The 18862-nt window shown below is 37.0% G+C and overlaps 1 protein-coding gene across 1 annotated transcript in view; it reads right to left on the reverse strand.

The window, feature by feature from the left end:
- Positions 1-3554: 3554 nt before the first annotated feature.
- The window catches only part of LOC122812125 (adhesion G protein-coupled receptor E1-like), a gene marked incomplete in the record, with an annotated part of 2110064 nt that continues 2094756 nt past the window's right edge, over positions 3555-18862 (reverse strand). Inside the window, 1 exon segment of the mRNA XM_044084415.1 lies at positions 3555-4225.

Genomic DNA, 18862 nt, shown 5'->3' on the forward strand with positions numbered 1-18862 from the left:
ACATTACAAACTATTGACAGATATGAACACATGTAATGAAGGTACAGCTTATTATACTAACTTTGTTCCAGAGGCTAAAAACAAAAATAAGAGTGACAAGCAGGGTTTTATTAACAACAATTTTGCTGGCTTTCATAAGAAGAGTGCAGGGACTCACAAGATCAGTTCCAATAGACTGCGCTGGGCTACTGGTTCAGCCGATCAATCACAGCCCTCCAACTTGTCTACAAGGTTTTTTTAGGGCGGAGAAAACCAATTCCTTGGAGAATGAGAATGAGGCCGAGACAGGTGAAATCTTTGTCAACAATGACGCTGTTTGTAACACGGCCTCTTCTACTATAAACATTACTGATGCACGTTCCAAAACAACTTTTTTTTTTTGCAGAAAAGAGAAAACAGGACTCGGAATATGAAGGTGAGAGGTTTAACCACCTCAGAGTCATCAAACGACGAACAGTAAGCAGTTTTGATAACAAATTCAGTATTATCAATTTATCTGGGGTCTGTTTAAATGAGTACCAGTTGAGTGTATTAAGTTATGGCTTTAAGTTTGTTCCAACCAAAAAGGCGGACTTTTCACGAACTGTCATTGATTTTAAACAATTTGTTTGTAAATTTAATTTGAATTATTTGTTAAATCATATTGAATTCAGTAATTCTGGGGTGTGAGGATAGTATAATGGTTAAGATATTTACCTTACAGACACAAGGTGCAGGGTTTGATTCTTACATGGGGTAATTGGCTAGGCTTAAAATGGCTTACAAAGGCAGTTAACCTAATACTAATCTATGAACCTATGTAAACAATCTTATTATACTCCGACTTTGAGAGTGTTTGAGGAAGTTTGTATTCAGGATATAAATTGTTTTTTAAATAGTAGGAAGTCTAGTAGTAAATGGCATGATAATTCAGTTAACCTAATACTAATCTATGAACCTATGTAAACCATCTTATTATACTCCGACTTTGAGAGTGTTTGAGGAAGTTTGTATTCAGGATATAAATTGTTTTTTAAATAGTAGGAAGTCTAGTAGTAAATGGCATGATAATTTATCGAGTTGGAATGTAAAGCCTTATTAGAACTTGTCGGGAGAAATGATTTGAGATACATGAAAAGCGACAAGGGGGAAGCATAGTGATTATGACAGTGGAAGAATTTAATGCTGCTATTTTCAAGCTACTTAGTAACCCTGACGAATACACTGAAGTCAAGGTTAGAGAAATCCGTCATAGTTTTCATTATATTAGAGTGTTTTTACATGACTCCCTCATGAATCAAAGTTTGGATTTTAAGACATACAATTTTTGCTTGGTCGAAAAACCGAAGGTTGGTATACTCTTCGGTATTCCTAAAATTCATAAGTCTCTTGACAATCCTCCTTTTTGGCCGATAGTTTTGGCACCTCATTCAGATACAGAGGGTTTAGCTTTGCTTATAGACTCTTTTTTAAATCCTGTGGTACAGAGATTAGGGTCTTATTTGAAGGACTCTTGGGAGTTCCTAGATAAATTTAGGGAGTTCGTTTCTACTTTTTCTTACAATAGTGAGAGGTATATCATTCTCACAGTAGACATAGCTTCACTGTTCACCTGCATTCCACACCAGGCAGGTGTGGAAGCAGTTAGGGAATTTCTTTTCATTCTAATTTAGGGTCTATACAAGTTAATTTGGTGTGTAGTTTACTAGAGATAGTTTTAGAGCACATTTTTTTTTCACTTTTAATGGGCATTTTTTCAGACAATGCAAGGGGGTAGCAATGGAGTCCCCAGCCACTCCATCATATGCAAATATTGTTATGGCGTGGTGGGAGGTCAATGTACTCTCAAGTTTGAAATTATTATACAATGTATCTTTTTATGCAAGGTTCATAGATTACTTAATTTTCATTATAGTTAACAAACAGTTTCTCCATGACCTAAATTCAAGGTCTGGTTTCTTGCAATTTGTGAAGAGTGGTAGTGGACATCAAGTTAATTTTCTTGATGTAAGTCTTGTTTGAAATGAAACATATGGGTGTTTTGATAGTAAGATCTATAGAAAGGATACCTTTACTAATGGTTACTTACATTTTAAAAGTAACCATCCCTTCTTTATCAAAAAGAACATACCCAAAGGACAGTACATCCAGGCTTGCCAGATGGCCACTCCCCCTTCGGACTTGGAAGAAGAGTTTCATAGAATTACCTCTATGTTTTTAGATAGAGGGTATGATCGGAGTTATCTTGAGGCCTTGCAAACTGATATTTTAAATAAAAGGGACAGGTTATATCCTGCTATACTTAAACATGCTTTAACCAGCAAACAGGTTGACAGAACTAATAGATTAGTTAATAGTACTGTGTGTAATCTGGATATGACAGTGGACTGTAAAGGTATTAGGGAAATTGCCCAGGAAAATTGGAAGATCGTGGAGGGTAATAGCGAGCTCCTTAATGTTTTAGGCTCTAAACCTAATTTTGTGTATAGAAACACCAGTTGTCTTAAAAATGTTCTTGAAAGAAGTAGTGGTAAGAAAACTATGTTTACTGGGAGTGTTAAAATGGGCATGTTTAAATGCAGCCATTGTAATTTTTGTAGGTTTATTTCTGAGGGACCGTATGTCTTTCTGTCACATTTGAAATTTACTATTCAAGTCCCTGGTCATTTTTCTTGTAGAAGTAGGGGGGTAGTGTACATCGAGTTATGTAGTGGCTGTGATGCATATTATGTAGGGATGACCACTCACACTTTAATGGAGCATATTAGAGAACATGTATACAGTATTATGAATAAAGACTCCAAAAATGCTTTGTATAAACACACTTTGAAATATACTAAATATAAAAAAATGTTGTTCTCTATTTTAGAAGTACCTTTTGATTCCAGAGGGGGGGATTACAAAAATTTTGTGGAACAAAAATAAACTGATTGGCAGATTAAATTGGGAGCTGACAAAAATCCTGGCTTAAATGATGCCATTAATATTACATGTTTTCTAAAATATAGGAAACTTACTATTAGGAAGTTTTAACTAGGTTTGTGTAGTTTTCTCAGCAGTTTTATATGTGATGAATGCTGCTTTAAGAATTTAAGTGCAATTTAGTTGGTTTTAATTAATTATTCAATCAAATGTTTTCATTGGTTTATAGATTTTTGAACTAGGTGTATTAATATGATTGTCCTGATTTGGTTTTTATTGTTTGTTCTGAAGAAGTCCTGTTAAGACGAAAGCATGGAATAAAGTGTTTTATACGCTAAAGCTACCTTCTTTCCAGTCTTTATGGAACAAATCTCACTTAGCTTTGCCAACAGAGCATTGCATCTCTTAATAATACTTCAAGGAACTAGTTCTTAAAAGTTATACATCTATGAAGTAAAGCAACACAAAGAACAATAAATAATAATAACATTTATGAAGGTATAATAGCCATAGTCAATACAGGAGGTGGGAGTGTCAGTTATGAAGCACTTACCCACTTGTCCTTTTCTTAAATCTGTCAGGATTTGCCTTCATGTTCTGATTTCAGAATTTGCATCGCAAATTGTATACAAACCATATCCCAACACAGATCATTGCTTATTTAGTCTTTAATTGTATTTAGACCTCTAGCACTCACTGAAATTGCAGAAGCTGCTTGTATTATGGAATTGAATCTTGTTATGTAGATACAACTCAGAATTTTTGTTCAGAATACATGGCTGAATGAGCACATTCACAAATAAGAAAGAAAATATTTATAGGTTTAAGTAAACCAAAGATCAGGAATGAAGAAATTCTGAATAACAGCTGCATTGCAAATGCAGTCTTAAATCAGTGAAAAGATGAATTTATAACAACGTATACCATGCATTTATATAAAAACTACTTGAAAGTAAAGAAGGAAAACAATATCATGCAAGAAAATTGTATAAGTCTTAGATAAACAAAATATAGCAATATATGTACAAATGGTAACATAAAATGTACTGCTCAAGCCTGAAAAACTAATGTTTTTTGTATTATTTTCTGAAAACAGAGCACTAGATGCAACTTCATATTAAAGTTTATTTGGGTACCTAAAATGTGTTTATATGTATCTTAACTTTAACTAGAATAAAGGAAGTGAAAAAGCTGCTTTTGAAATTTACAGAACCTCATGTATTTTACTGCAATTGAACTGGACAGTGACAGCAGTACTTTCATCTTCATCATCGTTATGTTCATTGTTTCTCTTTTTCTCTTCCGTTGCATGATGTTTCTCTCCCTGCAAAATACAGTTCATAATCCATTACTAATCTTTGCAGCATTTCCCTTGAAAATGTTGTTAAGGTCTGCAATTTTAAATTATTCTGTCAGAAATGTGCATGTATGTCATGATTTCAATTTACTTAACCACAAGCCATAAGTTGTGTGTAGTGTTTGTTAATAAATTCTACACCAAAGTTCTGTTTGTTTTAGTCAATGACTGCCCATTAATTAACACTGGTAATTCCAACATTCTGTGTAATCTAACTCAATCTAGAACTAATTTTATCTTTATGATTGTTATAAATAAATGTTGACATATTTGGTGCCAATTCAGTATTTAATTAGATGTAGCCTGAAAAAAATTATCTGGGCTTTAACTTATGTTACATTAAAGGAGGTACATTATGCAAAGTCATCTCTCATCATCCTTACTTGAAAAGTAGAGGGGCACTTATGTGTCTGTCAGAGGAAGAAGACAAAATGAAATAAGAAATGTAAGATAATATGAACTACAGTAACTGTAAATGAAAGTGTGAGCAGTGTTGAACCTGGTACTAAATTAAACAAATAAATAAATAAAAAAAGTTTGTCTTAAAAAATTTCTAAACTGTCTACTTTATGTATTTGTGCATGTACTAATAGGTAAATACATATCCACATACACGTGTGTGTGCTACATCAATACAATAGGCAAAGTTTTGTTGGACTCCCATTTTTGCAGTATATATGTTGCCAATGAACTAGATGTCACATATAAAATACTTTAGTTTTGTAATTACTTTCCTCGTATTTATATCGTAACTCTATCAGTGGGTATGTTTCCTGATGTCACCATCTTCACAATTTCCCTTTTCCAGCTTTAAGGAAACATCTTGCTCTCCAAAGCTGCACAAAACCAATTAGTATGGAAAAATGTTTCACTGGTGTATACCAAAAGTAAAACTAACAGTAGATTAATAATACCCACCTATCTTAGCTAAAGAAGTGACGCTCCTGCTGGATGCCATAGATTGCTCTCATGACCAAACATTTTTCTTTGATATAAGGTGTGATCATGTTTGATTTGAATGATTTTTGTTGGTCTTACGTTAGTATCAGTTAGCCATGTTCTGTCTCAAACACCTAGTTACCAGCAAAACAAGTGAAATCATGCCATTTTGCATTTTGTCCTCACAACCTACTCCCACAGAGTAGTAGTTGTTCTTTTATCTTTCTTCAGTCATCATGCCTCATTATTGTATTGCATAAAACAAAGTCCCTAAAAGCCACATGACTGACTGGCATACATTATTCTTTTATTAATATATACATTTGTATGTGAGTCCAATGCTTATATAACTTTCCATATTCAACATGAATAATGTCCTTAGGCCTTCCATTAAATATACAGTCCTAGTACACTTTTTAAGACCAGTCTTTCCTATACTATGAAGGAGAAATTATTCTTGCTTAAAGCAAGTTGGGTTCATCGTGTATGCTTCTCCTGGATCTCAACAGAGCTGAAAAATGGATGGAGGTAAGAACCAGTAGTATAGATGACTGCTTTCATCCCATCTCAAAAAATAAAAAAGAGAAAATACAACACACAACAGATATATGTGCTGATCATTGAAACATGGTTAACGATAATGTTAAATAGCACTAGATGCAAAGAAAGAGGTTAAAAATGCCACCATGGACAGAAACATTGATCTGCTAATCCCCATGTTGTTTGGTATAGTCATGGCGAGCCTTCCACATTAGTCAGCCATTCTGCCACCTAGTGTATCATTCTTGTAGGGGCTCTTTAATACATTTGCCTATTTTTATAGTAGTAAAACACAGCATATTTTTGTTCTAAAACCAAAATAAAACAGTGTAGAAACATCCTGAGGCACCCCTTAAAGGAAAAGACTCCCACAAACTGCTGGGTTCCATTCAGAAGAGCTGCTTCAGATGACTTGACCATTCAAGTCACTTTAAACTTCAACTTCAGAAGGATTCTGCTCCATGGACGGGACAGAGCAGAAAGTCCACACTATTCAAACATCAAGTAATGAAATGTAATGTAAAGAATAGAGAAGCTGAAGTTACTTTCAGTGGTGAGGTATTTTCTTTAAATGCTGGCAGTAACTGTCCACATATTTTCAGCAGTTCCATGATAATAGATCAGGACAAAGCCATAAATAATGAAGTATAGTGTGGGAGGGGAATGCTGAAAACTAGGGACAAATTTTAATCATTATATTCATTTATTTAAAAAGTTAATAGAACAACATGTTTTGTACATCAACAAACATTTAATGCTTGTGGAGGAAAATGATTAGCTGCTGCTGTTTATTCATTATTCTGACTTTGTGATTTGTGTGAAGCAACTTGAAATGCTTTGTGTGAAGCAACTTGGAATACTTTAATGTGTGGCAAAGATTTGGGAGTTAGGTTTTCTGGATGAAAATAACAACTTTTCCTGTCATGCTCTCAATTTAATTAGTCATTATTTGGTTTTACAGAGCTAGTGTGTATTTGTATGAAGTAAGATGGATTACATACCTAAACATCTAGTATGCACAGACAAAATATGCATAATTGCTTGGGTTGTCTCTAGAGGAATATAATTACCTGTCTACTTTTTACTCAGGTTTCTGCATTTGCAGGACTAAAGTGATTTATGTGAAGTAACATGAAATACTTGAATGGGTGGCAACTGTTTGTGTGGATGAAAGGTGGAACATATCACATGGCCATCCTCTTTTATCATACTCAGATATCTACACTGTTGTCTGGATAAAAGAAACTGGCTTACTTTTTATTTGATAAGATTAAACAGTCTCTGTTTGCCTTTGCAGAACTAGTGTGAATTCATGTGAAATCAGATGAACTACTTAACTGAACATGTAGATAGAAATTCTGGGGTAGCCTGTGGACTTAAATGGCCTGCTGTTCATCACTGCTCATTACTCTGGCTTTTTAGAGCTTGTGTGATTTGTGAAGCAACATGAAATACTTCAATGTGCGACAACTACGTGGAGAAACAGTGAAATAAACTGCACAACCATCCTCCTTTATCACAATCAGATGTCTGAATTGTACATAGACGTAGCTGTAATTGCTTGATATGAGTTGTCTGGATGAAAGTAACTGACTATCTTGTCATTTACTCAGTTAAAGAAAAATAAGGCATAAAATGTGTCAGAAAACATTCATACTTTTAGAGCTTCTGGACCCTCAAAGCCACATACCCCAAGACTACAGACTACTATATAAGGAGATTTTGACATAGGCTTAATAGTCACCTCTCCCTGAACCACACCTAGACTAAAAGCGGAACTGCTCAGGGATGTGTACAGAAGGTCACTCTAGCAATGTCTTTATTTATTTACTTTTTCACTCAATTCTCAGAGCCAGTGGCAGATCTAGAATAGGTATGCATGAGGGAGTTACTGCTAACCAAACACAAATATCAGCAAGTAATCAGAGATAGACAATCTCGCCTCTTGCTATACTCACCCCTCATTTTCTTTTCATGTTCTCCATATATAGAAATGCACATGTGAACAGGTTAACACTGCACTGCAAAAAGTAGGTACATTTCATACAAACATTGAATGTATTAGTAGAATTATAAGTATGTCTTAATTTGCTTGCCCCCAGCTCCACGTATCACATGGATGGTCCTTTTTTATGTTTTCTCACCTTGTCTTATTCTTCCACTTTTTTTCTCATCCTTTTAACACTATGCAACTTGTCAAGATTGCACTGAAATAATTTAATTAAGCCATTGGATTCTAAATATGCTAACCTACATTTTGGAAAACTACTTTTTGATCCAATGCCAGCCTGGACAAAAGTACTGACTAATGAAAGAAATAAGCTCAGACCAAGGCTTAATGTTCAAAGGTGGCAAAAATAATGTTTCCCAATGAATTAAAGAGAAACACTTACAAGGATGTATAAATTGTATGCTGAAATAATAACTCTTAGAATAGCAAGCGTAGATCCCCTGGACTCGAGCCGTGAATCAGAAGCAAACTCGCCTGTTGCTTTTTGTCACACAACTTTATTCGATAACTGCCAGCACCACAAAGTACATCTAGTAAGAATGGTTGAGCGCTTTCATCTGCATTCACCAGATTTCTTCAGAACCATTTACCTTAACATGTCACTTCCTTTATATACACAAATTTTTGGCGCCAAAAAGTTAATTACATAATTGGTTAAAAACAAAATTGTTAATTAAAAACAAAATCACTCAATTGACATTTGTTGTGAATAAAAATGCAATAAAAAGTCACAAAAATATGTATATTAACCACTGTCATAAAATGTACTATATACTAGTACTAAAGTGCTTTTATACAGTGCATGATACATTTCATTATTGGGTCCCTTATACTATCTACCCTATGCTAAAATTTTAAATTTATAAATTCATAGTAAATATATATAAATAAGTAAAAATATATACTGTGTGTTAATGTATAAAATATATATAAAATGTACTCGGCTGATGAAATTTCCTTACTCTAACACCAAAAAAGGCTTGATACTTATATAGTCATTTATACCCGGGGGGGATGTGGCATCTAAACATATCTGCCACTTGCTTTCTAACCAAGCTAAATATATTTTCCAATTTCCTCCTCTGTCATTTACCTCTACCTGGTCTATAATAGCAAAATTAAAAAAAAAACTATGTTCACTTCCCTTTTCTATAATGTGTCTACTTAGAGCGTTCTTAGTATCTCCTTTCCTAATACTATACAGGTGCTCGTATATACGAGTTTTGAATTTCCTCTCAGTCTTTCCTATATAGTATACGTCGCATTTCTCACACTCAGCAATATACACAATACGCTGTGTATTGCAATTACCCTTCTTAGGGTATACTACAGATTTCACAATATTCTTAAGTCTCATCCTACATTTTGTGTTAATATATTTACACTGACTACATGCACCACAACTCGTAGTGCCCTTCCTACTGTTTCCTGTGTAGGCCTTTTTCTTAGTCTCTATTATTCTTTTTAAATTAAGAACGCTCTAAGTAGACACATTATAGAAAAGGGAAGTGAACATAGTTTTAATTTTGCTATTATAGACCAGGTAGAGGTAAATGACAGAGGAGGAAATTGGAAAATATATTTAGCTTGGTTAGAAAGCAAGTGGCAGATATGTTTAGATGCCACATCCCCCCCGGGTATAAATGACTATATAAGTATCAAGCCTTTTTTGGCGTTAGAGTAAGGAAATTTCATCAGCCGAGTACATTTTATATATATTTTATACATTAACACACAGTATATATTTTTACTTATTTATATATATTTACTATGAATTTATCAATTTAAAATTTTAGCATAGGGTAGATAGTATAAGGGACCCAATAATGAAATGTATCATGCACTGTATAAAAGCACTTTAGTACTAGTATATAGTACATTTTATGACAGTGGTTAATATACATATTTTGTGACTTTTATTGCATTTTATTCACAACAAATGTCAATTGAGTGATTTTGTTTTTAATTAACAATTTTGTTTTTAACCAATTATGTAATTAACTTTTTGGCGCCAAAAATTTGTGTATATAAAGGAAGTGACATGTTAAGGTAAATGGTTCTGAAGAAATCTGGTGAATGCAGATGAAAGCGCTCAACCATTCTTACTAGATGTACTTTGTGGTGCTGGCAGTTATCGAATAAAGTTGTGTGACAAAAAGCAACAGGCGAGTTTGCTTCTGATTCACGGCTCGAGTCCAGGGGATCAACGCTTGCTATTCTAAGAGTTAATGCTGAAATAATGCCTGCTTTCCTACCCACCCTTAAAAAGACAGTCACCTTCTATGCAGTCCTCTGTTGTTACATTGGGATGAAAGTGAAAAAAACCAATGGCTGCAATCACATATTTTATATTGTTGCTATCATACATATAAACATCATACCTCCTCACCCCTTCCCACAAACAACAGCCACCTTTGCATATCCCTCTGATGTCAGATTGGGATAATGTCACAGTAAGATATTTCAGCTTGATGCTGTCAGGCATATATACATTGCATGACTTCTTGCATCTACACCAGAAGATTTCCACCTGTATACATGTCTATGTCTGCTTGTGTATTCCAACTTGTTGCTCTTACACAATGCACTACTTCTAGGTAAGCTATAATGATATTCTTTGCAAATGTCTGAGGTTTGACTGTGAGGAAAGTTAAGAAATGTAATGACCACACTGTCCCCAGCACTCACATAAGCTATAACAATCTTCTAAGCACACTTCTAGGGAAGGCCAGTTTTAGACAATGTGAGATTCGGGCAGAAGTTCAAGACAAGGGACCCCTACTAAGCTTGTGTCAAAATCCTCATACACAGCTGTATATGTGGGAGTTACCAAGCCTCCATAAGCTCAGAGGATCTAGATGTTCTATGATGCATTTTCTGCCTTATTTTTGAAAGATAATTCTGTGGCATTTCTTTTTTACTGTAGTCCAGAAGAGTTATTTATATACTCCAAAACACACCTACACACACTAACACACATACACACACACACACACACACACACACACACACACACACACACACACACACACACACACACACACACACACACACACACACACACACACACACACACACACACACACACACACACTAATCAATTCACATTGCATGTTTATTTGCAGGAATATACTAATTTACCTATGGCATGTCTTTGGAATGTCGGTATAAACCAGGGCACTTGGATAAAACTCACACAGATACAGGACATACATGCAGAATACACACAGAAGTAGCCATGGCTAAGAACTCAGAAAAGCAAGCACTGTGATATGGAGGACACAAAACTTCCTGCCAGATTCTGAGCCTTAGTCATTTATTATTGCATTTTCCATAAACAGTGTTACTGGTAAATTTCTGCATAATCTGGTGCCTAAAACTGTAATAGAAAGTCAATAGTGAGAGAATTGTCCCTGCTCCAGTTTGTGCTTCAGTGTGCTTATATTCTGCTCATCTTTTACCGGCTTAAAGTTGCATTCTGTGTCTGCCCCATCCTCACTAATTCATTAAGCTAAAGTTTCTAAAAGAGCTCCAGTATTGCCTATATTTGATTGCATGCCTGTCTATCTAGCCTAGTTGGTTTTCCCCAACCCATCCACTCTTATTGCTGGTGTTGTTTTATTATAAGGCTGTGTCTGTGGCCTCCACTCTGTATGATAATCTGATTTCTAAAGTCCCTTCCTCCATCCCCTCTTTCATTGCTATAGACTGTTGTATAAGCTACCTATGTACTCTTCTCCCCCATTGTTTTCCATAGAGCCATGATATCGAGTGCCTACCCAGAAAAACAGTATTTCTCTTGAGAAAACCTCCTTTACTAAGTATTGTCTCCTGCTCATTTTCCAGGAGCTCAGCAAAGCTTGTAGTCCTACCCTGGATTCCAGAAGTGTTTTGCTTGTATCCAGTGCCATCTAAGCAAAGCTAAGTTCCTTTGATTGCTAAGAGATCCCTACTATTTCCTGCATTTTTTTTTTTTGGTACAGTATTTTATGGGCAATAGTGAGTTGTTGGGTTGCAAGATAGTTTTGGAATTCTGGCCAGCCTAGTAGTTTCAGGTTTTACTTTGTAAAAAAAAAAAAAAAAAAAGTTCTTCCTCACACTGTTACTGCTGTAATACTGTCTTGCAATTGCCTTCAGCAAGGGATTTCCAGCTAGTTGTTTAAGTGGTTTGTCGTAGTATTACATATGTGGGTCTCTTCTATTGTGTTTTATATTAGGAGGACTGGGTTTATTCATCTTGTAGCAGGGGGTGTTTGTCCGGTCTGAGTTAAAAAAAAACAGAAAGGTCTCATAGTGTAGTTATTTTATTGGCCAGAGGCTCATTATTTAGTTTTCTGTTTTTTTCTGTGCTGCTATAAATGTTGCATGTTTGCATGGGTTAGCAGTGCCCTGTACAGTAGCAAACACCTAGAAAGAATGGATCATAAAACCGTACCCTGCAAAACAACAACATAGAGCAAATACCTTGTGTGCCAACAAGCTTAGAGCAGCGAGTTAGGAGTCAGGTGGCAATGCCTACAGATGTAGTTGAATTTAGTATTTTGTAAATATTAAAGTTAGTAGAAGTCAGTACTGTCTAGCATAATCTGCTCCAATGAGGCACATTTAATAGCCTTCTAACCCCAAGAGACCTCCGCCTTTGTAGCTCACAAAGCAAAGGACTAGACACCATGGATATGCAATTTCCTAACTTCTCTGTAGCCAGCTTGGTGGATATGGCATCTTGATACAATGTAGCAGGTATCTCGTATTTACTAACTACCACTTAATCTTTAACGAAGCAGACTCAGTATGTGAGAGATGTACTTACACAATGATTCTGGAGGCTAAACTCTTGCATGCAAGTGCACATCAGGTTGTCAAAATCATACACACAACACGCATATAAACTAAAGTATACTGAGGCACTTAAAAGCAATCTTCCTAAACAACAATTTATTTTATTTATTTTATTTTATTTTACATTTGTTGACCGGGCTAGTCTAACTGGAGATATTTCCATTTTCAGTAGAGGCCCGGGGAGAAAAGCTCCACAGAGAATACATTAAGGCAAACATACTAGAGTTTAAAGAAAGTTTTAAGAGACAGAAACTAACAACTCTACAGTTACTCATTATTACTAGTGAGTTTAATACTGACTCACATAGTGACAGTCACAAAAAAATAATTATATAATTATAATATACTAAGTCTGATAAAGATAACTAAAAAAAAATAAATAAATACTACTACACACAGTTAAACTCACAGACATCATATAAAGTTAAAAAATACTTTGAGAGATAATAATAAGATAGGAAGTGTGAGAAAGAGAGCTAAGAATATGAGTAATTAGAAGAGGTAGGTTGTAGGAAGGACAGCAAGTAAGATAGTTAGCAAGCAAAGAGAGCTAGAAGCCAGTCTATACGCAAAGAATACTAGGAAAACAAGTGGCAGAAGAGGAGGAAAGCCAGGTGGATGATAGAAAAGTATGAAGTAGGAGATAGTAATGAAGTAGAGTCTAAGTAGTGGAAGGATTAATCAGGTTTACTACATGTGCACAGCCAGTGATTTTGGAAGTGAAGTTTAATGTTTAGTTTGAAAAGAGGTAATGATGCAATGGTTGTTATGTTACTTGGAAGTAGATTCCATTGTCTACCTACTGAATTGGTGAAAAGGGAGTCACCAGCAGTGTTATTTGATTTTGTGGAATTAGCCAATAGTTTTCTGGAGGAGCGGAGAGAGCTAAGATTATTGTAGGGGATTATGAGTTGAGAGAGTATAGGGGTGTTTGTTGGATGGTACAGAATTTTATGGGCAACAGTGAGTTGTTGGGTTGCAAGATAGTTTTGGAATTCTGGCCAGCCTAGTAGTTTCAGGTTGAGACAGTGGTGTGTTCTGTAGGGGTTTCCTGTAGCGAAGCGAGCAATGTTATTATAGCAGGTAGTAAGTTTGGTAAGGTTGTTTTTATTGAGGTTGGTGAAAATGGGACAAGCATAGAGAAGAGAGGAAAGAAGATGGGAGTGAGCAATCCTAGTTCTAGAGGAGGGAGTTAGAAATGGTCTAATCCGATATAAAGATCCTATTTTCCTATTGACAAGTTTTATGGTGTTGTTAATGTGTTGGTTGAAAGAGAGATTATTATCAATTGTAATACCTAACAGTTTGGTAGTAGAGTCGGGAGAGATGATAGTGGCATTGTTAGAAGAGATAGTGAAGTTTAAAGGGGCGGTTCTGGTGGTAGGGGTAAAGAGGAGGAGTTTAGTTTTCTTAGCATTTAGTAAGAGAAATCGACTAGAGAACCATGTTTCGACGGTGTTAAAGACATTTTGAGTATGAGATCTAAGTTCTGAGGTAGAGGATGCAGAGCAGATGAGTGTAGAATCATCTGCATATTGAATGCAAGTAGCTTGGGGGATTGTGTTTTGGAGATCGTTTATGAAGAGGGAAAAAAGAAGTGGGCCAAGAATAGAACCTTGTGGAACTCCAATAGAAACAGACAGAAGAGAAGAGATGTGGTTATTCCAGAGAACAGCCTGTTTCCTGTTAGTGAGATAAGAAGAAAACCATCTAATGGCAGGGATATCAAAAGATAGGGATTCTAGAGTATTGATTAATAAAGAGTGGTTAACCATATCGAATGCTTTGAAGAGGTCTATGAAGATGGCAGAAGAGAGTAGGTTGTTGTTACGGTTCAGGTTAATAGTGTCTACAAAGGAAAGAAGGGCAGTAGTAGTACTGTGATTAGGTCTGAATCCATGTTGACTGTTAGCTATGATGTTGTGGAGAGAGGTGTTGTACAAGCTGATGGTGTATACATTTCTCCATTATTTTGGCCAAGGGAGAGAGGAGAGCAATAGGTCTAAAGTTAGAGTAGTCAATGGAGTTACCACCTTTATGGAGTGGGATAATGTGAGAGACCTTCCATATATCAGGGATGATACCTTCTTTGATTGTCCTATTAATGAGAATAGAAATAGGATATGCGATAGCCTTGGCAGCTTTTTGTAGAAAGAGTGAAGGTAACTTGTCAGCAGAGGGGGAACAAGGTTTTAGCTTAAGAAGGAGTCTGTATATGTAAGATGTAGAGATGGGATGTAGAGAGAATTTAGAGGAGGAGTTTATGAGGTTACATGTTGGGTGTGAGTTATTGGTGTTTAATTGATTAGCAAGAGCTTGTATAGTTTCAGTGAAGAAACAATTGAAAGCATCTGCAGTTTGTTGGGGGGTATCAGGATCAGAATTAAGTGGGGAAGGTGTTTTAGAATGTCCTGGGGAAAGAAGTCTATTAACTGAAGACCAGAAAAGTTTTGAATTATTAAGATGGGTTTCTTGTAGATTGAAGTAGAATTTCTTTTTATCAGCTATTATTGCTTTTTGGTTAGATTTCTAAGCTGGCGGAAGTGAAGAAGATCAGGGTTTTTCTATGTGATCTCCATGTGGCCCAGACTTTATTTCTAGTGAGAATAAGTTTTTTGGTTTCATGGGAGAGCCAGGGGGCAGCATTAGATTTAGTTCTAATGCTACATTCAGGAGCATGTAAGTCAAGGATAGATAAAAAAGTAGAGTTAAAGTACATTACTGCATTTTCAAGAGGGAGTGTTTTTAACGGGTTCCAATTACATGCAGTAAGTTCAGACTGGAACAATTCTGGATTGAAGTGTTTGATGGTGCGTACATTTCTTATGATACAGGGGTTTATACAATCAGCCTTATCCCTTGTTATGAATGTTAAGGAGTGATCACTAACATCATCTGGTAAAATTCCTACTTTGTAATTATCTTTGACTTTATTTATAAGAATCCAGTCTAAAATGCTTTCTCTATTACTGTGTTTGTTGAGCCTTGTAGTTGAAGTAATGGTTTGAATAAAACCATGGAGGTTGATATGAGAAGAAGGATTATCAGCAGTAATGCTATTCCAGTCTATATTCAGGTCACCTAGTATGATGGTTTCTTGGGGATATGTGATAGATATCCAGCTAAGGTAATTTTCGAGGATTGGTATGTTATTACCAGGTGAGAGATGTGAGATCACCCGTTGTCAAAGCTATACCTCCATAAGCCCAAAGGAATTCAATAAAACAACACCTGACACCACGCATACAGTTACTCTCAGTGGAGCTGCAAACACTAAACCCCTAAAGCAAACAGACACAGTTCTCAGGACTAAAACATTATCCAGACCCATAGTGCCTTTTATAGGCAATTCCAAATTGGCAAACCTACCATCAACTCAGTTGAAACTCAAGGTTTTATTGCTCAATGCTAGGAGCCAAATACAAAGCTACACTCCATCTAAGGCCTCCTCACAGTTGAAAATATAGACATCTGTGCAGTTGCAAAGACATGGATTAAAGCGGCGGAGATTACCCTGACATTGTAAGATTTCAGTGCTTTCCACACTTAGGTTCATAGGTTCATAGGTTGGTACTAGGCTATTGGCCCTAGGGCCTATACAAGCCTAGCCATAACAATTGCCTGGATATTTCTTCCCACAATATTTACTTCTCTGGACCCCTGTCTAGCAGGGTGACTGACATGATCCTCGGGGTGAATTTCCTATCTCTCATCCAATCATCAAGGTTCCTTTTGAAGAGGGCCAATGAGGCGCTCTGCTTGACATATATTGGCAGTCTATTCTAGAGTATGGGGAGTCTCTGGGTCAGGAACCTATCCCTCCAGCATGTTTTGTTCATTGTGATGACAAGGTTTAGATCCCTGGAGTGTGTCACTCTGAGGGATTGGGATTTCTTTAAGTGGAGCATGTCCAACAGCTCAGGGTTTGACATGGCCTTGTATGTTAAGCAGAGATTGCCTCTGAGTAGACGATATGCCACAGAGTATAGCTGGAGTTTTTTCAGATGGTCAGCATATGGCATCTGCTTTAGGCCTCTGATTCTTTTAGTGAGGTATTTCTGTGGCCTTTTCAGCTGTTGCAAATGTCTTGTGAGGTACATACCAAACGGGGCATTATATTCTATGATGGGTCTAATGAGGGATGAGTACAGTGGGATAATGACCTCCTTTTTTCTGGATGAAAAGCCCTTAGTGATGAGGTGTGCCACATAGAAGGATTTCCTGACTGTTGTGGCGATGTGGTTATCAAAAGTGAGACCGCTGTCCACCTGTGTCCCTAAGTCTCTCATCACACTTTTGATGCTTAGTGTACTGCCACCTATGTGGTAATTCATGGGTACATGTTTTTTTTCCAAAGAGGATAACTATACATTTCTTGGCATTAAGCTTGAGCCCATGGCTCTGGCACCAGGCATCTGTTTCTATAAGGCCCTTTTGTAGAATATCCACATCATTTGGGGATTCAGTAATGGCTCGCAGTTTGCAGTCATCTGCAAACTTTGTTAGCCAGAGTCCCTTAGTGTTGGCCTGTACTTCAGACAAGTAGATGCCAAACAAGAGTGGTCCCGGGACTGAACCCTGAGGTACTCCACTTGTCACTTGTCTGGAGCTGGATTTGGAGTCAGCTACTTTTACAGTCTGGGTTCTGTCAATAAGCCAGTTGGCAACCCATCGAGTGACGTAGGGATTTCTGCCCAGCTTAGTAAGTTTATCTATGATTCCAGAGTGAGGGATGGTGTTGAAGGCCTTGGCGAGGTTCAGATAGGCTGTGTGGACCTCCTTACCCTCGTCCACAGCTCTGGAGACTGATTCAAAGAAGTCAATCAGATTCAGGAGACAAGATCGGCCCTTCACAAACCCAAACTGGGTGGGGTCCAGTGTTTGAAGGTTGCCAATGTCTTTGTTTATAAGTTCCATGATAATGCGTTCCATGCCTTTGCAGATCAGGCTTGTCAGACTGATGGGATGGTAGACCAATAGCTGCGCAGAAAACAACTAAAGAAGGAGGTGTCCTAATATACATCAATACGCATACCATTAGGGTGGACAAACAGGATGACATGCTTCAGTTGCTCCATGTGCAGATCACCATACTCAAAATCCTGTACCATATTCTATCCAGCTATAGGTCACTCTCAGTGTCCCAAGAAACTCACATTTCATACTTGCACCTACTGGAGACACTTACCATCCAGTCCAACACCCTACTCATAGGAGACTTTATAGGATCGTAGGTTTTTAGGAGATTATTAGGCTAATGGCTCAAGAGCCCTTACAAGCCTAGCCAGTTTTACACAGATTCTACCCAATTCTCTGTCCCTAGAGAAAACATAACAAGGGTCAGCAAGTGTGGTTTTGACAAGTTTTTGCAGGCTGCCACTGTTAATAAGGGACATGGGCAACACTCCAGGACTGAATTTGTGATTTCCCATCCATTGTTCCAGATTGCATTTGAAGATGGTCAGGGGAAGGGCTCTGCTTCATATGAATAGGAAGCCTGTTCCTTTCCTTTTCCATTCCTATTCCATTCTAGAGAAGAGGTAATCTCTGGGACATGTATCTGTCTGTACTGCATGATCTATTCCTGTCAGAGATCAGAGTTAGATCCTTGGAGTGGGTAACACTCATGCAGTTACTTTTGTGAATATTCAACATTTCCCTCAGGGCTGGGTCAGAAACTGCCTTTTAGGTCAGGCATAGATAACTCCTCAGTAATAGCTAGGAAACTGAATACATTGACAGGGCTTTTAATTGGTGTGCATATGACATGTTGGTTATACCCTCTATTTTTTTGGTGAGAAACCTCTAAGGACACTCCAGCTGTTGCAGGTGCCTGGCAAGGTGCATGCAAAAGGGTGCATTATACTCAATTATTGGTCTAATGAGGGGCAAGTACTGTGGTACAATGACATCCTTAGATCTGGATGACATGCCCTTACTTATAAGCTTAGCCACATAGAAGGATTTCCTCAGCACTGTGGACATATGGTGATCAAAGGTCAGAAAACTGTCTATCTGAGTACCCAGATCTCTCACCACTGGGTCCACTCTAAGGGGGAGGTTGCTATCAGTGTTGTAATCTGCAGGGGGTATTTTATTTCCCAGAGGGTATTATTATGCACTTCTTCACATTTAGTTTGAGGATATGGCTCTGACACCAATCATTAGTCTGTGTCAGTCTTTTCTGTAGGATATCAGCATCATTTGCAGAGTCAAGTGATTGCCCGCAACTTGCAGTCATCAGCAAACGTGATCAGCCAAAGGCCAGCTACATC

This window comes from Protopterus annectens, chromosome 9.part0, assembly GCF_019279795.1.
Source record: "Protopterus annectens isolate FY-2018-M chromosome 9.part0, PAN1.0, whole genome shotgun sequence".
NCBI classification, from domain to species: domain Eukaryota; kingdom Metazoa; phylum Chordata; order Ceratodontiformes; family Protopteridae; genus Protopterus; species Protopterus annectens.